At 45.8% G+C, this 21673-nt stretch overlaps 1 long non-coding RNA gene across 1 annotated transcript; it reads right to left on the minus strand.

Moving 5' to 3' along the window:
- Window positions 1–688: 688 nt before the first annotated feature.
- Window positions 689–20193, minus strand: LOC147574498 (uncharacterized). The gene is made up of 3 exons (XR_015244262.1): window positions 19961–20193; window positions 2183–2306; window positions 689–965 (listed from the first exon to the last, which is right to left on the minus strand). It is a non-coding gene; the product is annotated as an uncharacterized LOC147574498 (long non-coding RNA).
- Window positions 20194–21673: the final 1480 nt, after the last annotated feature.

The following is a 21673-nucleotide window of genomic DNA, read 5'->3' on the forward strand; positions in this document are numbered from 1 at the left end:
CCTGGAAACCTTGCTTCTGAACTACCTTAGAGACTTACTCTATCCCTGACCCCCTCCCAACCTGAGGGCGTGTAGTGAGTTACCCGTCACGACCCCAGCGCAGCTCTTTCTGCCCACGGGTCCTGTCCCCGTGCTTTGATAAAATCACCCTTTGGCACCAAAGGCGTCTTCAAGAACTCTTTCTTGGCCGTCAGCTCCAGACCCCCCCCCCATCACCCCAAAACTTCATTAATCATTAGGTAAAGGGGAGTCTCAGTTAACAGCTCTCTTTCAGGTACAGGCTCTCCTTTCTAATGCAGATTTCGGCAGTTGAGGGGGAAGCAGAGAGCTTTTCCTGCACCTGCTGGGTTTTGTTTACTTTTTTTTAAATTTAATTTTTCTAATTTACACCCAAATGAGTTAGCATATAGTGTCACAATGGGTTTTGTTTACTTTTAACTTGAAATAATCTTTATGCCAAAGGGGCCCATCTTGGAGCAGCCTGCCCTTGACCCCTATGGCAACATTAGCAAGATGGGAAAATGTATTTTTTAACATTAACAGTATGAATTACTCTTCACTTGTTTCATTGTCATACGAAGTCAGCAACACTCAGGTCCCTTTAGGTACATTGCCATTTCTAGTTATTCCTTGTAACATTGCATTAGATTCTTTTTTTTTTTTTTTTTTTACGTTCATTTATTTTGAGAAAGAGAGAGACAGAGCATGTGAGCAGAGGAGGGGCAGAGAGAGAGAGGGAGAGAAAAAGAATCCCAAGCAGGCTCCACGCTGTCAGTGCAGAACCCGACGTGGGGCTCGAACCCACGAACTGTGAGATCATTGATGAAGTTATGCGGTGATGGCGGGGTTCATGGGGCTCAGAGCTGGCGGCCAGGAGAGAATTCCTGAAGATGTCTTTGGTGCAAAAAGGTGATTTTAGTGGACCACGGGGACAGGACTCATGGGCAGGAAGAGCTGCCTGGACCCTGTGGAGAGACAGGTTATATATTTGGGACTCGGGGGAGGTAAAGCCCAGGGGGAGTTTCCAGTGGGATTTTCATCTGCTAAAGAGGACTCACAGGCTACTGGAGCCCCAGCTGTTGTCAGGCTAAGGTTGTTTTTCCCTCTGGCAAAGCATTAGCGTTAAGACCGTAGGGAGTTCCTGGACTTCAGGCCATTGATGGAATTGCCTTTATCTGGTAAACCAGTGGGCAGTCTTCTCTGTTTAACCAGTGGTTTTGTTGTCCTTTCTTGTTTTTTGGGGTAGCGGGGAGTGTCCAAGGAGTATCACACATATCCCACCTGGGGACATGCACATCAGCCTGTCGCATGCTCCCTCATCCATCCCACGGAGTGAACTGGTTACCCCGGGGAACTCTCCCATTTGACTCTGATGAGGGAGCGTGAGACAAGCAGAGGGCAAAGCCCAAGCTAGCAACATCCCCCCCCCCCACCTCCCCCCCCACCCGCCCCCCACGACAGTGGGTTAAGTGTGATATTCCCCAGGCACTCCTAGCTGCCCAAGAACAAAGAGAAGGGGGAAAAACAGATAGTTAACTGATAGAGATTCAGTCTTGCTAGGCTCCATCAGTTTACGAATACTTTAGTAAATTGCAAGAAAAGGGCCATCTTCTCAACAGCCTAATTTCCGGAAGCCTGTAGACTCAGTTCCCTGGAGCCCCTGATATCACCCTCTCCTCCTCAGTGATGTGGGGAACCAAGGCCAGAAGGAAATGGCAGGTAACATTTCCTTACAACCTGCAGCCCATTGGCAAATACGGAGTGTAACTAACGTGTAACTAACGTTTCTCTAGGCGCTCCCTGCGGTCTTAATGCTAATGCTTCCCTAGAGGGAAAAACAACCTTAGCTTGACAATAGCTAAGCCTCCAGGAATCTGTTAGCTCTTCACATATGGAAATCTCTTTAAGAAACTTCCTCAGGGCTTTATCTCCCCCAGCCCCCAAGTGCCAAGTATATAACCGGTCTCTCCTCCGGGTCCTGGGGAAGCTCTTCTTGGCCCGGGTCCCGTCCCTGTGCTTTAAGAAAATCACCTTTTTTTTTTTTTTTGCGCCCAAGACGTCTCAAGAATTCTTTCTCGGCCTTGGCTCCAGAACCCCCATCACTCCAAACCTCATCAATTGTTAAAAAAAAAAAAAAAAGAAAGAAAGAGAAAAGGAGTCTAAAGTTTTGATGGGTTATTACCTCCTATGATGCTTTAAATGAGGCATTTGCAGGCCTGAACACTGAGAATCCCTCCTGTGGAGACCCTCAGGCAGCGCAGAGGAAGGGGACAGGAGACGAACAGGAGTCCCACGGTTGGTTCTTACTGGAGAGAGAAAAAGAAGACATTGGATCCTAGTTGGGGCTCTCTGGCCAGGCCGGAAAGTCCCACAGGATCAGCTAAGAGAGAAGGCGGAAGTTACAACCTTTCTACGGATCATCATTAGATCTAATTAGAAATAGAAGTAGAAATAATTAGCAGAGTCACCTGCTAGTTTCTAAACTCCTCCCCGAATTGTGTCCCCCCAAATTCTTATGTTGAAATCCTGACCCACCCCCCTCCGGATACAGCAGGGTGTGACTGCAGGCTGACGAGGCCTTTAAAGAGGTGGTTAGCTTGCAACGAGGTCATTACGGTGGGTCCTAAGTCAATGACTGGTGTCCTTGTAAGAAGAGGGGGTGAGGACACAGACGGACGCAGGGGGAAGGCTGTGTGAGGACAGGGAAGAAGAAGACGTCAAGGAAGCCAAGGAGAGAGGCTTTGGAATTAACCGCCTCTGCCTACACCTTGATCTCAGACTTCCGGCCGCCAGAATCATGAGCGAGTTACATTTTGGTCGGTTGAGCCACCCGGTGGGTGATCCTTCACCACGGCAGCCCTGGAGAATTAATAAGCGAGGTAGCGCAGCGTGTCCTGAACCGTTATCTGCTTCCACTTGTGTAGGCTGGTAGCATTGATGAGGATTTTGGTGGCCTGGCATTTAAAAATTCTCTTAGGTTTCTGTGACTATGGGGTCTAACGGTCGCGTGATAGGGTTGAGGGTGCATGACTAGCCCATGAAGTTGCAGGAAGCCTTTCCGTACTGCCCGTAGTGACACCTGTATTTACGTCGTTACTAAGACACACGCGTTCCCGCAGATGTGGTGGGAATTTCCATTCCAGGAAGCAATGCTTTCCTATATTAAAGACCGACCGGGATGCCAGTTTAGAACGAGCATGCTCATGGTTACCACTAGTAATGTGGGTCGGTGCTACCAGCTACCCAGGGCTTGGGGTAGGTCTGTAGGGCTTCTAGAGCTTCCCTTGGGTGACTGCCACTAAGATACGATGCTCTTAGTCTGCTCAGATTCCTACAACAGACTACCACAGACTGGGAGGGTTATACACCGCAGAGATTGATTTCTCAGGGTTCTGGAGGCCGGGAACTCAAAGATCAAGGCACCAGCAGACTCGGTGCCCGGCCAGGGTCCTCTTCTGTGTTCACAGATGGCTGTCTTCTTGCTGTGTGGCCTCACATGGCAGAAGGGGCGAGGGAGCTCTCTGGGGTTCTTTTCTCTTGTTCTTTTTTTTTTTTTCTTTTTTTTTTTCTTTTTTTTAATTTTATTTTTATTTTTATTTTTTATTTTTTTTATTTTTGGGACAGAGAGAGACAGAGCATGAACGGGGGAGGGGCAGAGAGAGAGGGAGACACAGAATCGGAAACAGGCTCCAGGCTCCGAGCCATCAGCCCAGAGCCTGACGTGGGGCTCGAACTCACGGACCGTGAGATCGTGACCTGGCTGAAGTCGGACGCTTAACCGACTGCGCCACCCAGGCGCCCCTCTCTTTTTCTTTTTTATGTTTATTTATTTTAGAGAGAGAGGGAGACACAGAATCCGAAGCAGGCTCCAGGCTCTGAGCTGTCAGCACAGAGCCCCACGTGGGGCTCGAACCCACAAACCGTGAGATCATGACCCGAGCCGAAGTCGGACACGCAACTGACTGAGCCACCCAGGCGCCCCATGCAAGGGCTGCACCCTCATGATCTAAATACCTCCCAAGAGCCCACCCCCTACTCCCATCATATCAGGCAATGGGATGTCACACATGATTTTCAGGAGGACACAAACATTCAGTCTATATGGCAACTAAAGAATAAGCCATTGAGTTTATTAAAATACAAAGGATAAATATAACAAATGTAGTTATTAACACTTGCTTGGTGCAGGTTTTTTATGTTTACTTATTTTTGAGGGGGGGGGAGTGGGGAGGGGCAGATCTGAAGTGGGCTCCATGCTGACAGCAGGCAGATTGACACGGGGCTTGAACCCCCAGACTGTGAGAATCATAACCTGAGATGAAGTCGGATGTTCAACAGACTAAGTCACCCAGACGCCCCTACTTTCTGTGTTTTAAAGAAAGAATGAAACTTGCAAAAACAATAGTGTATTTTTGGTTACAATCATTAGCACAACCCCGGTCCTGCCTGGGCAGAGGACCCAGACTGACCATCAGAGACTCAGGGATGAACACATACGTCTCTCTCTTCCCCTGTTTCCAGACTGGGGATTGCACACAGCCTTGCGCTCAAATCCTTTTCTTAGGGCTCTTCTTGGCTCTCCTGTATTTGTCAGACTTTGCCATTTGGCTCTCTGTTCGAAACTTACGTTAGCACCGTTGTCTTTCAGAGAGAAAACCATCCTCCCTTTTCCAATTCTCTGGCTTCTCCCTGGCCGTTTCCACCTTGAAAACACTACCTGAGTCAGAAAGGGAATGACCGTGTGGCATTGCCATGCAGAACTGCCTTCAGGAACATCCACGGGGTCTCCCGACCTTCCCTGTCTTTGGAAGCTCGAAGCTGCCCCTGTCCCTGGGTGTTTGTGGGCTGTGTGTGGAAAATGCCTGCCTTGTGTGCCTTTCCTCTTCCCGCTGACATTGCCCTGCCCACCGAGCCCTGCCCGGGGAGCCTGTGAACCAGGATGTGATTTCCGAAACACCTTCCTAAGCATCCCCATTCATCAGCTCGTTGATTTTCTTCCTGCAGGCTTTGCAGGTAAGGAAGGAGTAAGGAAGAACCGGACATGATGAAGAGACTCCCATCTGCTGGGAAGACAGAATGAAAAGTACCCCGGCCTCCAGGAGCTGAGGTCAGAACCCGAAGAGAGGGGCTATCTGTCATATGTGTAGCGGAAGACAGGTAGCGAGTGACAGAGCCCCAGCTTGAAAAGGTCGACAGCTGAAGAAGAAACCAGGCAGGTGAAGGAAAACCTTCTGTTTGGAAAAGCCGATTAATTACCAATCGACAGAGGAGTCTTGAGATTGATATGTGACCAGATGTCCTTCTGTTTCTGTTAACAGAACTAAAAACTCCCTGCTTAAAAAAAAAAAAAAAAAAAAGGCAGAAGGGTTAAGAGAGCAAGCTTAATAATGGAGATTGAGATTCCCTTGCCTCCCCCATAATACCAAGGGGCCCCAAACATTCTCAGGCCCACCTGATTTGGGAAACTGTGTCGATCAGCATTTTATTTTGCAGAAAGAAAGGGAGTTTAAGAATGTCTCTCCTTGGGGCACCTGGGTAGTTCAGTCAGTTAAACGTCCGACACTTGGTTTCGACTGGGGTCGTCATCTCACAGTTCGCGAGTTTGAGCCCTGTATCGGGCTCTGTACTGACAGCAAGGAGCCAGCTTGGGATTCTCTCTCTGCCTCTCTCTCTCTCTCTCTCTCTCTCTCTGCTCCTCTCATGCTCGCTTGCTCTCTCTGTCTCTCAAAAGTAAGTAAATAAACTGAAAAAAGTCTCTCCTTTTCCACTTGAGCAATAAATGTGTGCAGAAGTCGTTCTAGTCAACAAGACTGTACCGGCTGCATTAGCTTCAAAGTCAAAGACAAGAATGAACAATCCATAAGAAAGGAATATGCTTATGAAGGATAGCCTAGAAGACCCTGAGATTCACATGCCCTGGAGAGGGCAACATTTCTCCTTGCCTACGATGTCTATACTCTTTCAAACGCATCAAAAAGGCAAAGTAGTTAACAGCCAAGGAGATTGAGAAAAACTTCTGGGTCCAGGCATGACCGCAAATGCCCCCTGGAAGGGAGAAATCGTCGATGATACACTTGATTATTGTCAGAATTGGTTCCTTTATGTTCCTCGCCTGGCGTTGAGGCTTCTTCTTAAAGAAGAATGGGACAGAATGAACACGGGGAGGATGAGAAATGATAGACATGCTGTAGGAAGAAGATGAGAGAGAGAGAGCTGGGAACTCAAATTCTCATAAGGCCAAGCAACGACGACAAAGTTCCCTGGGCCAGAGTTCTCTTCCGTTCCGCAGGGGGCCCGCCCCATACTCCATATGCCAACAGAAGGTTAGATTTTAAATCTTGGGGAGAATGAATACCTTGTTGAAAAGGAACACTGGCGATCCCCATACTTCGGATCCCCATACTTTGTGCCAAGTTAGGTGAGACAGAGCACCTCTGGAACCCCTGGAGAGTCCACATCCTAGGGGGATGATGTGACAAGTTTACTTGGGGCAATCTTGTCCCAGGGCATCCCCTCAGCTTCTGGATCCTGGACTTGTTTTATTTGTTTGTTTGATTTCAGGATCCTAAAGAGAAAAGCAAACAGAGCCTCCACGCCCTGCAAATGACAGATGTTTAACTCCTCTGAGGCTTTGTTCTTCACCTTAATCACAGCTACACGAAGAAAAACACGAGCAAAGGCATCATCCGTGAGATGAACGCATTGACCCTCTAGAATATTTATAATTACACAGCTACCTGGAGATGGGGGTGGGGGTGGGTGGGAACGGGACTCACACCCTCCTCCCTGCCCACTTAAATTTCTTATTTTGTCTTGCTGCATGGTAGTAGTAGTTTGTGATCAGAAATCACCCAATCTTTGGGTCAGTGTGGGCAGAAGTGACCATGGATACCCATTTGACTGCAACCGTGCAGATCTTCCCAGAGTAGAGTGGGAAAGAACTAAATGATGGCCGTCATTGGCGTTTAGTGCAATTGCGAACGTTTAAGAAACCCAGAGTAGGTATTCAGGGCATGGTGTTTAATCCCTTTTGTTGTTTGTTTTTCGTTTTTCTTTTTGTTTAAAGGAGCAAAATCCAGGGAACCAAATCCACAGGAAGTCTCTGTGGGAGACGAAGGTCAAGTGGAAAGGGGAAAGTGGCCACTTTATGATGTAGCTCGAGAGGCAAAGCAAATTGCATTTCGCCAGGGAGATTTGCTTAACCCTCAGCAGGTTCAGACAGGGAAACCCATTTGCAAATCCCCAGACAATGATGGTGGAATGTCCTTCTCCCTCCCCCACCCAACCAGGAAACCCAATACCCTATGCTGGGAACTCAGAAATAAAAAGTACTTATGTCTAGTACGGAAAACATACAAAGGTTTCCGTACAAATTTAAATTTCTCAGAAAGGCAGCAAAGAGGACACCATGACAGATCTCTTTTTCACTGTTCCCTTGCGTTAAGAACTCTTAAGGCTGGAGGGGACTTTGTGAGCCACCCCAACCCGTGTCATTTTACTCAGAAGTCGAGATCTAATCCTTTTTGGAAGAGCGATCTCTAGTGCAAGAATCGTAGGGGCTTTAGTGGAGCCAGAATGTTCCAACACTCACGTTAGAAGCAGCCCTAGCACAAACCACTTGGTGGAATCACATCCTAAATTGTTGACAGGGACGCGGATTGTGTTATTGTTGTTGTCATAGCTACAAGCTGTGCTGTCATTTCTTGGAACCCGGGGAGTTTTACGGGCAGAGCTTAGTGGAATAATAGAGATGTGTCTTCAGCAACTCACCAACCCATTGGTTGAGTCTCTCCTTTCTGCTCTCCGATCATAGAGTTGTTTTCATTGTCCCATGGCAACTGCGTGGTGGTCCCTTTACTGAGCCCCGTCCCTCCTGGTTCTGGGAAATCATCATCATCCACAACCAAACTCTGACATACCTGCTTTGTTTTATGAGCCAAATTTCTTACGGTGTGTTCTTTAGGGCCCTGGTTCCTTGACATCTTGTTAGATGTTCCTTAACATAAGTATCTCTTGGCCCATGAGGTCTGAAAATTTTGATGTTAAATGAATTTTGATCGGTATAATTTTGATGTGTATAAACATGTTTGCATATTATGCTCCTCTTTAAAAAAATGTTAATTGGGGTGCCTGGGTGGCGCAGTCGGTTAAGCGTCCGACTTCAGCCAGGTCACGATCTCGCGGTCCATAAGTTTGAGCCCCGCGTCAGGCTCTGGGCTGATGGCTCGGAGCCTGGAGCCTGTTTCCGATTCTGTGTCTCCCTCTCTCTCTGCCCCTCCCCCGTTCATGCTCTGTCTCTCTCTGTCCCAAAAATAAATAAAAAACGTTGAAAAAAAAATTTAAAAAAAATGTTAATTTATTTTTGAGACAGAGACAGAGACAGACAGAGCGTGAGCAGGGCAGGGGCAGAGACAGAGGGAGACACCGAATCCCAAGCAGGCCCCAGGCCCTGAGCTGTCAGCACAGAGCCCGACGCGGAGCTTGAACTCACGAACCGCGAGGTCATGACCTGAGCCGAAGTTGGACGCTCAACCGACTGAGCCACCAGGCTCCCCTTAAGTATGCTCCTTTTGAAAGCATCCATAGTGATATGTTTCATGGAGAATAACTCATTCATGCTGCTATTTGCTGAAATATTTGTCCCCCCCACCCCCAGATCTCAGCCATGTTTGGAAGCGTGTGCTTCATATCAGCTCTGGGTCCCAGAACAGCCTGACGGATCGTGAGGTTCCAGCCGTTCGAAAGACATCACTTTCCAGCGTCAGCTGTAAGTGTGCCTTCCAAGTCCAGCCTATTTCAGATTCAAAACGTGCTGTGACTTTTGTTCTGGTGAAAGCTGCTGGTCCCAGGAAAGAATGAAGCATGTTCAAGCATCCTTCTTTCCTTTGCTCCATCAAGATGCGCACCGCACGGGGCGTTCTGGGGGCATCCCGGGGCTGGTTTGGAGGGGCTCCGATCCGGGAGCCCCTCATATAGCGTCTCAGGATGCAAAGTCCTGGGCTCGACTCCTCAAGGATTTGGTCTTCCAGGAAGCTCGAGAAAACTTCTGGACTCAGAGATGTCTCCCTCCTGGCTAAACCTGCCTTCTCTCGCCTCTGTTCCACCCTGGGAAGTCCGGAACAGATGATTTAATCTAGATTTTTTCAACTTCAGGAAGAAACTTTGTTATTTTGGGGACCCTTTCACCCGGGTTCATTTTTCCTTGCCTTCTCTCCACGCACATTGGCTTGAATTAAGATGTGAGTCCAAAGAGGTCATTCGATCTTCTGACTTTTGGGCTCAGGGCAGAGGCACAGATGGAGTCCTGGTGGTTCTTATGTACGAAGGGTTTTACATAGGGGTTTGGACCCAAAGGTTGTGGTGGTAAATGACGGATTTTCTCTAGAATGGCTCTTCTGCATGTGTCTTGGGTCAACCTTCAGTCATAATAGAAATCGCAATAAAGTGAGTCAAGTGAGTATTTTTGTTCCCCAGTGCATGAAAGTTATGTTTACACTATACTGTAGCCTATTAAGTGTAAATAGCATTGTCTTAAAAAAAAAAAACAATGCACTTGTTATTTATTTATTTATTTATTTATTTATTTATTTATTTATAGTTTATTTATTTTGAGAGAGAGAGAGCATGCATGCAACCACGGGAGGGGCAGAGAGAGGGAGAGAGAGAATCCCAAGCAGGCTCCACACTGTCAGCGCAGAGCCCAACGTGGGGCTCGATCCCACAAACCGTGAGATCATGACCTGAGCCGAAATCAAGAGTCGGACATACCCAACTGAGGCACCTAGGCGCCCCCCAATGCGCATGTTTTCATAAAAAAATACTTTATTGCCAAAAAAGGCTAACTATCTGAGCTTTCAGTCAGCTGTAATCACTGATTACAGACCACCATAACAAATATTATAATGATGAAAAATTTGAGATGTTGCGAGAATTACCAAAATATGACACAGAGACATGAAGTGAGCAGACGCTATTGGAGAAATGTCACCAATAAACGTAGACAATGTAGGGTTGCCACAAACTTGCAATTTGTAAAAAATGCCCTATCTGCCAAAGCGCAATAAACTGAAGTGTAATAAAACAAGGTATGCCTGTAAATAGATGGGGAATTTCAGATTCTGGATCCCGGATCCCTGGATCTCTCCTTCTCAGGGACACAACAGTGGTTTTGAGTGTATAAGCCAAAAACAAATGGCTTATACATCTGATGACGTTGGCAGCCAAGAGCATTTTAGAAGAGTCCCCATTCAATTTCCCTTTCCAGAGGTTGAACCTACCTCTGAATTTAATGGGTAATTATTTTTCAGTAGGAACATGTACTTCCAAATAAATAAGCACTGAACTTTTGAAACTGTCCCATGGCTTAATTGGAATGCAGTTCAAGCTGTCATCACCCAAGAGGCCAGAATTAAATTCTAGGGAGATAAGCATTTCCTGTCTGACTTCCCTCATGGAGTAGGCTTCGTGCTGTGTGAACAGCGGGAAGGAATGGGCAATGTTGGTTTCTATATTTGACCAGGAGATGGCACCATCTGGAAACCTATCTCCACATCTCACTAGAAACAAGGAGTTTCTGTTTTTCACAGGGAGGTCAAAGATGCAAAGCAGAGCTGGAAAAAAACCAAATATCATAAAAGACCATAATTCATACAGTGAAGATTCTTGCTGTCTCTGGGTGTATTTCTTTGGGAGTCCCGAGTGGGGTGGGGGGGCAGGGGGAACAGGCAAAAAGAAATCTCGTATGAACATTCTGGGAATTGAAGAGACAGTTTCCCAAGTTCTTTTAGAGAAAGGTACAAAAAAACCAAAATGCTCTTATGTTGTCGTAAATAACAGACTGGGGTAGGGAGTGGGGGAAGGACTTTTCATTCCTTTTCTAGAAAGAAACTGCTTCACGATTCCAGTTCCATGACCTTTCCTGCTGCCCCAGAGGAATGGAAACTTCCTGACTTGTACAATGAGACCACTTGATGGTTCTTACTCTCATGGTATTTAAGAACTGGGGAGGAGTTTTGAGAACATTTGGTCCAAGTTTTATCCAGCACAGGAATTGATGTCATAAGTAGATAGTAGAAATGCTGTCTATTTGCAAAGCTCACTGGGGACAGAGTCACACATCTGTCAGTTCATCATCAGACCCGCAGGTCAGGTTGTTTTAGTTGGACTACGGCCAGCTAACACTCCTAATGCTCTTTCTTGAGTACTTTATTCACTCACAATCCATTCATTAAATGGATAGTCACTTATTTAATTGGTATTTACCCATGGCCAGGCACTGAAAGAAATAGGCTTATATGCCTTACCTTACTAAATGCTACAACCGACACCTGAGACACGTTCCATTATTTCCCGTTCACAGGTAAGGAAACTGAGATCAGGAAGATTAGGTAACTTGTCCAAGGGAACACAGCTAGTAAGTGATGGCGGTCACGGCAGGGAGCTTGCTTTGAACCGTCTGATGAACCCCCAGTTCATACACTGAACTACAACGTTCTCATACTCCCAAAGTGCATGTGGGTGGCCCCTTAGGGATCCTGTCGTCTCACCCTGCCACCTAAGCATTTTTATTTGAACCCTGATGGGCACATCTGCCTTACAGGGCACTTGGACTGATCTTCAGCTCCTCAATCTCACGTCTGCCCCTTTGTCCACATGATAACCCTGCAAATGTTTGCGTGTTATGAGCCTATCCTAGTACTCGTTCTTAACAGTTTTTTTTTTTTTTAAGCGAAACAGACCCAGTTTTCTAAGTTTTCCTTAAAAGAGATAACTTGTACCCTCTTATTACCCTGCTGGTTTTCTCGGTAAGCTCCTCCTTTGTCAATGTTTCTTTTTTTAAAAATGCCTAAAATGGCGTGACCGGGCTAGGACACAGTGGGTGTGATTGCTTTCCTTGGTCCGCACCGTGTTCTGTCCAGAGTGGGAGGACATGGGCTCTGATGATATGTCTAAAGCCAAACCCGCTACCATTTGACCCTGTGTAAACCATTTAATCCCCTCTGGATTCTGTTTCCTTATTTGTAGGTCTCTTCGGATCCGCTGCAACCTTCTGAGACTCTCCATTGTTCATTCATGGGATATCTGCCTTCCCCGTTAGTCTGTCTTCTGTGAGGGCAGAGGCCGGGGCCATTCTGTTCCACCCTTAGAGCCTTGCTCCGTTCCTGGCACCACCCAGCTGTTTAACTGGCAAAATAATGCATCTGCCACATGGGAGTAATTAAACCCTCTCTTCCTCCTTCATGGGATTGTTGTGCAAAACCAATGAGAGAATACATATAAAAGTAGTCTGCTAAAAACAATGCCACGCCCACTGCATACGCTTTGTGTCTGACTCCATTGCATACGCTTTTTGAAAAAGTCATGTGATTGCTTTGCAGGGAATACAAAACTCCCAGGGTATTTTTTTCCTTACTCTATTCAGCTGTTCATTCATTCTTTCTTTTTTAAGACCCTACTAGGTGCTCAGACAGTGTATTTTAGTTCAAAGTACTATTTATAAAGTCAGTCAGAGAAGGACAGATATCCCATGTTCTCACTCATCTGTGGATCTTGAGCAACTTAACAGAAGACCGTGGGGGGAGGGGAGGGGGCAAAAAAAGAAATAGTGACGAACAGAGAGGGACGGAGGCAAACCATAAGGGACTCTTAAACACAGAGAACTGAGGGCTGATGGGGGGTGAAGGAGAGGGGAAAAGGGGTGATGGGCTTTGAGGAGGGCGCTTGCTGGGATGGGCACTGGGTGTTGTAGGTAAGTGATGAACCACGGGAATCTACCCCAAAAACCAAGAGCACACTGTAGACACTGCATGTTGGCCAATTTGACAATAAATTATATGTAAAGAGAAAAGACAAAAAACCAAAGTACTATTTATAAGCTCAGCAAATTCCTTTCATCTAGTCGAGTTGCACTATTTTCCTCGTTTAATCCTGGTGGTCCTTCCATTGTTCCATTGACTTACATCATTTACATGCGCACAGTCTACACCTCTTACTGTTACTGTGCAGTGACTGAGCTGGGTTTCTAATTTTTTTTTTTTCCAACGTTTATTTATTTTTGGGACAGAGAGAGACAGAGCATGAACGGGGGAGGGGCAGAGAGAGAGGGAGACACAGAATCGGAAACAGGCTCCAGGCTCCGAGCCATCAGCCCAGAGCCTGACGCGGGGCTCGAACTCACGGACCGCGAGATCGCGACCTGGCTGAAGTCGGACGCTTAACCGACTGCGCCACCCAGGCGCCCCTGAGCTGGGTTTCTACTGCATTAGTTAGACACATAAATTCCATGCGTTTGTTTTTTACTTATTTGCTGGAAAAATCGTATGGGCAGAATGGGCTCTAGGGGCTGTTTCCAATACAGGAAGGTGCTGACGTGTTTTAATTCATTTTTACTGATGGAATAAGAACAATAAAGCATGCCTTAAAGGGATTTATTTACACCAGGGAAAATTTTATCTTGATTGAAGGTTATCAAGTCCCTAGAGTAGCTTGCCCATTTTAGGCTGGAAGGACTCTACAAAGTAAGGACCTTAAGAGAAATTGATACCAGGGATAATAGTGTATTTTTCTTTTCCGCTAGAAGTCTTTTAAGGTCAGTGAAATTCCCTTTTACTTTGTAAGGTTTCCTACCAATGTGTTCCATGGAACTTTCTCTAATTAGATGCCTCACAAAAGACTTGTCCATGACGAGCCCTTCTGGGAGATTTATGACGTACAGAGAGAAACCAACATAACTTTGTTTAACCCAATCTTGTCCCATCTTGACTTTAGAATCCTTTGGTCACAGACCACCCCATTTATCATCTTGGGAAATGCATGTGTGGAATAACGGACAGATCTGCCTCTAGTGGTCTCTGCCTTCTAGACGATCTGCTTCATTTGTAGACATACGCTCTTTGCACAACCCTCAGCAAATACGAAAGAGTGGAAAAAAGTCTTTCCTTCCTGTAATTTGAGTTTGAGGTACAAGTATCAGGTGAGGCCTCAGAATTCTCTTGCAATAATTCATAAAGGTCGGTGTAAGACCTGACCAGACTCCAAAGTCTTTCGGTGTCTCAGATACTCCAAGCACATCCCGTAGAGTTGTCTTCGAGCCATGGGGGCTCTATCCATTATGCTGTGGCCAACACAGTCAAGGAAAAGCCAGCTATGCGGAGAGAAGTGTTCCTTCCATTCCAGACATTGGGCTTTGGTCCTCTTGGAGAGGGTATGGCCCTAGGTGCCATAACCACCCAAGCCCCAAACCCTGGAGATCTCACTCTATCCAACACTCATGATGTTTTAACTAAAGTATCTGGCCCAGAGTCATGCCAAAGGAAAAAGGGACTTACCATTGCAATCTGCATCATCTTTGCTATGGGGAACTCTACGATCCTACCCTGCTTCTCCCTTAAGGGATTCTCCCAGCAGGGGCTGGTAGTCCTTTTTCCTGTCTTACAGACTACTCCAGTACCATGATTTTGAGACTCAGTCTACTTTGGGGGGATCTCTACTTCCCAGGTCCTTTTCCCTGTCTGTTGCACCATAGACCCAGGGTCACAGACTCACTCCCTAACTCCTCCAGGATCAGAGCCCAATTTTACCCATCAGCTGATAAGAAAGGTTTTCTTTTTGAGCACACACTGGTGGAAACCGGCTCTTCCTGCTCCTCAGCCAGCAGCCATACAGGTGTCGGTATAACCTTGTACTTAATGTTCTGTTTGAGGCAGATTTGCTAGGTCATGTGGTAACTCTATGTTTGACATTTTGGGGATATGCCAAACTGTTTTTTACAGTGCCAAGAACTCTTGCGTGTCGAACGGGAATGTATGAGGCTTTGGATATCTCCACATTGTCACCAGCACCTGTTACCTTCTGTTTGTTTGTTTATTTGCCTTTTTAGCTGTAGACCTCCTACTGGGTGTAAGGTGCTATCTCATTCTGGTTTTGACTTGCACGTCACTAATGCCTAATAACGTTGAGCATCTTTTTACGTGTCTATTGGCTATTTGTAGCCAGAAACTACATTCTCTATTTGTTCAGAGAAATGTCTCTTCAAATCTTTGCCTTATTTTAAACTTGGGCATTTTATCTTTTTATGTTGGGTTGCAAGATTTTTTAAATATATACTTTGGATACTAGACTTTTGTCATGTTTGATTTGCAAGAATTTTCTCCCTTTCTGTGAGTTATCTTTTTACTTTATTTTAATATAATTTTTCTAATGTTGATTTATTTTTGAGAGAGAGAGAGACAGAGCATGAGTGGGAGAGGGGCAGAGAGAGAGAGGGAGACACAGAATCCGAAGCAGGGTCCAGGCTCTGAGCCGTCAGCACAGAACCTGATGTCAGGCTCGAACCCATGAACTGTGAGATTATGACCTGCGCTGAAGTCGGACACTTAACTGACTGAGCCACCCAGGCGTCCCTCTTTTTACTTTCTTGATAGTGTCTTGACACGCAGAAGTTTTACATTTTGAAGTCCAAATTATTAGTTTTTCCTCACACTTTTTTTGCATAGTATCTAAGAAATCATTGGCTGATCCAAAGTTGCTAAGATATATAGCAAAGACACCTCATTTTATAGCTTTAGGTCTTGTCTTTGGTTTTTGATCCATTTTGGGTTCATTTTTGTACATGGGGTGAAGAAGGGGCCCAGTTTCATTCTTTTGCATGGGAATATCCTAGAATGTACTCTTGAACTTCTGTGTTGGGATAAGACCTAGTAAAATCTCTGCAATTATGCAATTTCCAGATCAGGAGACTGGCTACTCGATTCCAGTTATGAGTATGTGTAACCGGAACTGTGATTTGGATGCCAACTGTTCGGGGCCAGAACCTCATTCTAACAAACCCCAAGGGACTCTTAAATTATCATGCTGGCTTTTCTATGGAGAGCTTCTCTATAGACCCATGAGGCTTCAGATTATGTTCCAGTGAAGGGGACCATTTTCCAGGATGGAGACATCTTTTAGGCAGATGGAGATTTGGGTGGTGATAGCATTTGGTTAATGGCATTTGGCTTGCAGGGACCTTGCCACATTGAGTCCTGGGACTGAAGATGGATGACACAATGACAGTGTCAGTTCATGGCCCAATTTCAGGGAAGACAGCAGGATTTTTTTCCAGGGAGTGTTCTCTCTCCCTCTTTCTCTTTTTTTGTCCTGTATGCCATCGGCTTCTCAAAATATGAGACATACCAGGGGCACCTCGATGGCTCAGTCGGTTAAGCGTCCAACTTCGGCTCAGGTAATGATCTCGCCGTCTGTGTGTTTGAGCCCAGTGTCGGGCTCTGAGCTGACAGCTCAGAGCCTGGAGCCTGCTTCGGATTCTGCATCGCCTTCTCTCTCTGGCCCTCCTCCACTCACTCTCTGTCTCCCTCTCTCTCAAAAGTAAATAAACATTAAAAAAAATGAGACATACCAGACCCAGAAAAATGCTAAAAATCCCACCCTTTTCACAAAGGAGATTCAGAGGCTAAAGTGAGTATCATCAAGAATTAAACATATTTTTTTTAATGTTTATTTATTTTTGAGAGAGAGAGAGAGACAGAATCGGAAGCAGGCTCCAGGCTCTGAGCTGTCAGCACAGAGCCCACCACGGGGCTTGAACTCATCAACTGAGAGATCATGACCCGAGCTAAAGTTGGACGCTTAACTGACTGAACCACCCAGGTGCCCCTCAGCAAGAATTTTTATTTCTGCTCAGCAATGGATAAGCTAGTTTTTTTTTTTTAACCTTTAATGAAAAGTCAGGCTTTGTAACGCTTTCGTTGCTGGAATTGGGGTGGGGGAGGTCCTCACTCTTTGAACCATCTCTCTACTCTTAGATTTGATTAATATTAAGTGTCCAGGGGCGCCTGGTTGGCTCAGTCGGTTGAGCGCCCGACTTCGGCTCAGGTCACGATCTCACAGCTCGTGAGTTCAAGCCCCGCGTCGGGCTCTGTGCTGACAGCTCAGAGCCTGGAGCCTGCTTTGGATTCTGTGTCTCCCTCTCTCTCTGCCCCTAACCCACTCGCATTCTGTCTCTGACTCTCTCAAAAATAAACATTAAAAAAAAAATTAAAAAAAATATTCAGTGTCCAAAATTTTAATTAGGATCAATGCTTGTGACAAGTTTCCCCGATCTCCCCCAATGAAACAGTCACCACTGGAGAGCAATTAAAACGTGAGGCCGCCCTTGACCCTGGGTTCAGGCAAAAAGGTCCCACACAGACAGATCATTTGGGTTCAGGGGTTATTTGGAGCTCAGAGTTGCTCTGTTTCTCGTGAAACAAGCATGGATTGTCATGGCCAGTGTCAAGGGTCTGGAATGGCATGTTGGGTCACCCCTCAGGAGCTGGGCTCCCGTCTGGTGAAGAGTGCCCATCTTTGACCAAAGGCCAGCTCTCAGGATGTAACCTTCCTAGAGAAGGGACGGCTTGTCCTCTTGGCACGAATAAAGCTCATGCTGTGTTTGTGTACCATCATGTGCCAGTTCCCAGCAGCGCAGAAGGGACTGAAACATACCACCGTAGGACAGAATCCAAGACGCCAAGGGCCAGAGTCATGTGACCATCCTGTGAATGCAACGGCTTTAAACACTGGGTGGAAAGGGGACAACAGAACGAAGAGCCAGGGATTGTTTTTTCACACAGGGCGAAAGGAAGCCCCATCCCTCTCAGAACTTGTCCCTGTGGCATGAGAACATTGTTTCCACCCTATTTATCTCACTCACTTATTTGCTCTTTGCAAGTAGCTTAAGCAGAGTAAACGTCTGAGTGGAATTTATTCTGATTACACTTTTGAATTCCTGGTGGAAAACACAGAATTATAGCTTTAAGAACCTCCCTGCCATGAAATACATATTCATGATCTTTATTCAAGTTACTGGGTCATGACATGCAAACGCGAATGCTGGTCACCCCACTGCTTGCCATTTAGAGCAGCAAGAATAATAGTTCTGTTCTCCAATTGAGTACGAACACAATAGCAATTTGGACTAAAACGTACATTCACCACCACCCTCCGCCCCAAAAAGCAAGGGGACTTAAGAAACAACCATGTTCTGAGAAAGGAACACATTCTTTTAGAAATAGGATACTCAGGGGGCGCCTGGGTGGCGCAGTCGGTTGAGCCTCCGACTTCAGCCAGGTCACGATCTCGCGGTCCGTGAGTTCGAGCCCCGCGTCAGGCTCTGGGCTGATGGCTCAGAGCCTGGAGCCTGTTTCCGATTCTGTGTCTCCCTCTCTCTCTGCCCCTTCCCCGTTCATGCTCTGTCTCTCTCTGTCCCCAAAAAAATAAATAAACGTTGAAAAAAAATTAAAAAAAAAAGAAATAGGATACTCAGGGCACCCGGGTGGCTCAGTTGGTTAAGCATCCGACTTTGGCTCAGGTCATCATCTCGTGGTTCTTGGGTTCAAGCCCCACATCAGGCTCTGTGCTGCCAGCTCAGAGCCTGGACCCTGCTTTGGATTCTGTGTCTCCCTCTCTCTGCCCCTCCCCCACTCACGCTCAGTCTCTGTCTCTCTCTCTCGAAAATAAATACACGTTAAAAATTAACAAGAAATAGAAATAAGACACAGAGATAAAAATGTAGACACAGACTGAGACTGTAGTTGACATGAAGCAAATCTTCACTGATCACATTAGACCTTTAATCCCTATTCCTGTTAGTTTTTTAACATACAAATCAGAGGGGGTCAGGTTTTTCTCATTTCTCTTTACGAGTTAGACTTTTACATTCTGTGCTACAGTTTGCTGCTTTAGAGCTACTAAAGCTAACTAAGGTTAGGGCTAAGATTTCCAGTTTGCCCACTTTATTATGTACAGCTTGAAATGCCTGCCTCCCCTCTGTTTCTTCAGTTTTCCTCTACTTAACTGAACTAGATTTATTAAATTAAATCAAGGCAAATTACAAGTAGCTGACAATGAAGAGATATAGTGGAGGCAGTCTGCAAGCGGTCATGTCTATGATGATGGTATGTCAACAGTAATGATGTTTCTGTAGTAAAAGCTTTTAAGTGTCCACGAATGGTCATGAATTGTTTCAAATGTGGGGTGATAATGATGATGGCGGTGCTTTCTCTAACATTTACCGAGCTCTTCTGAGGATGCCAATACGTGTTTGTAATAGGCTTTCTGCTCATTTCCTCACTTAACTATTGCAATTCGATAATGAGACGGGGGCTCTTATCAACCATTTATTCCACATGAGGAGATCGAGGCTTCATGGCCACAGGAACTTAACCCAAAAAAGCAAGCCAAGTCCATCATCTGTGAAGGACTATGGCTAATGACAAGCCCCCACCAAGAACAAAGGTCCATGCCAACAGCCAGGGAAAATCCTAGTTCAGTCTTGCATTTGGGTTTAAAGATTTTAAAGCTTATGAACGGAAAGGATAAATGACTGGCAGAGACCATGTTCAAAGACGGGAATACATTTGACAGGGATTCAGACGGGAAATGGGGCTACTACATCGGACATGGTGAACTACAATTTGGTACAGATGGGGACATTCCCTGTGGATTGAGTCGGTGTGCCTTCCATTTTTAAAACTTTAAGTCCTATTTTCCTGGGAATCTTATGGCTCAAAAGAGATATCAGCTTATGGGGCGCCTGGGTGGTGCAGTCGGTTAAGCGTCCGACTTCAGCCAGGTCACGATCTCGCGGTCCGTGAGTTCGAGCCCCGTGTCAGGCTCTGGGCTGATGGCTCAGAGCCTGGAGCCTGTTTCCGATTCTGTGTCTCCCTCTCTCTCTGCCCCTCCCCCGTTCATGCTCTGTCTCTCTCTGTCCCAAAAATAAATAAACGTTGAAAAAAAAAATTAAAAAAAAAAAAAGAGATATCAGCTTATGTAATAGCACTGCATGTGGGCCACTGGACGCTACACTGCAAAGTGGATAATGAAGAAACGAGAAGAAATATTTTTTGGCTATTTATCTCCAAAGACAGCAAAGGTATCAACAGATGCATGAAATCAGCAACTAATACCAAACCTCACACTTAACCTGAAATGTGCAGGCTAGAATTGTGTCCTCAATACTAACTTCTCAGCTTGACGTAGAGAGCCTCGTGGCAAGATACAAAGAAAGTGGACTCGTTTGTGGGCTGCTGGCAAGTTTCTTGAGCTAGTCTTCCTGTGATAGGTAGGGCACGTCATTCGTTATTTGTGATTAATATTTTTGAGATTCAGATGAGGCATTGAGCAGTAATACTTAATGTTTTGTGAAGCGAAAGGAAAGCCAACGGCTTTTGACTTTTTTCCATCTTGTCTCCCTCATTTCAAAACAAATATCGCTCCAAGATTTGTGGCAGATGATTGGGTAATGTGAGCCTGGGGGCTGGGGGGTGGAAATGACTAATATCAGGAAGAAGAGGATTAGGGATTGCCATGCAATGGGGGGCAAAGCGAGTGAGAAAACAAAAAGGGAGCCCGGCGACGCAGAGGGGTTTAGAATTTATAAACATTGTTCATATTTTTTCTCACAAAGTCAGAAGGAGGGAAAGCGGAAAAGCAGATGAAGTAAGGGGTCACAGCAGAGAGGAAAACACCCTCATCTACTTGAAACTTACATATATGCCAATTGGAACAATCGGAATCCAAGTAAGAATAAGGAGCAAGGAAAATGCTTTTCCCATTTGCTGAGTGGTCATCAATAATAGGATATGGCTAATTTTGTATTGTTATTTTCACAAGCATCGCGAACAGAAGGCTTTCATTTGTGAATAGCAGGTCTGGAAGATTGTGTATGTACTTCCCTCTTTATTTGGTGGTTCCATAGGCTGTGGGACAAATTTATCCTTTGGATGAATCTTGATAAAGTTTGAATAAAAGTCAAAATTTCAGCCATATTCTCTGCTCTCTCTCTCTCCTTTCTCTCATAAACCAGAGTTGACCAAAATCTGACCAAAAGCCAGATTTTTAAAAATGTTTATTTGTTGAGAAAGAGAGAGAGAGAGAGTAGGGGAAGAGGAGAGAGAGAGGGAATCCCAAGCAGGCTCTATGCTGTCAGCACAGAGCCAGACGCAGGGCTGTGAGATCATGACCTGAGCCAAACCCAAGAGTCAGATATTTAACCAACTGAGCCATCCAGGCGCCCCCTCCAAATCATTCAGATTGACCAGAAAGCCAGAGCCTGGGGCTCCACCCGATAGGTCATCTGGCTCATAAATGAGATCCTAATGTTGAAAGTCTATAGAGTTTTGCTAAAAAAGGAAGACCCCAACAATGGGCTTGGAAAAGTTTTGGAAGTAAAAATGCTCCTTGACATCCAAAAAACAAAAAAGAAAAAAAAATCCGAATGGAAAAAGCAAGAGAAAGCAGAAACATGAACAAGGCCATTCTAAGTCACTGGTCTTTGGGTGGATTTGGGTCAGGGTCACAGACCCAGTGGCCAGCATTGTGCTGTTTGAGAAGTTTCAGGGCTTTGCAAGCAAGCCATTGTAGAAGCATGACTCACTGCACAGTGAATCATTTGAAGCCTTCAGAACTAGAGATTAACCACCAGGAACCTGGCCCGTGTTTGCAAGAAGTGGCCCAGGCCATCCAAACAGAACAGAACCACAACCTTCACCTCCACTGTGGGACATTCCATTTAGTACAGGCCATCACAACCCCTGGAATGTTCCTGTATTCTTTCCCGCGGCTTACATAATTCAGGCTTCCACGGGTGAAGAATTTTATTCTGTATTATTTTACTATTTAAATTGAGACCTTTTTC

Source organism: Puma concolor, chromosome E1 (assembly GCF_028749965.1).
Source record: "Puma concolor isolate L17-30 chromosome E1, mPumCon1.1.hap2, whole genome shotgun sequence".
Classification (NCBI taxonomy): domain Eukaryota; kingdom Metazoa; phylum Chordata; class Mammalia; order Carnivora; family Felidae; genus Puma; species Puma concolor.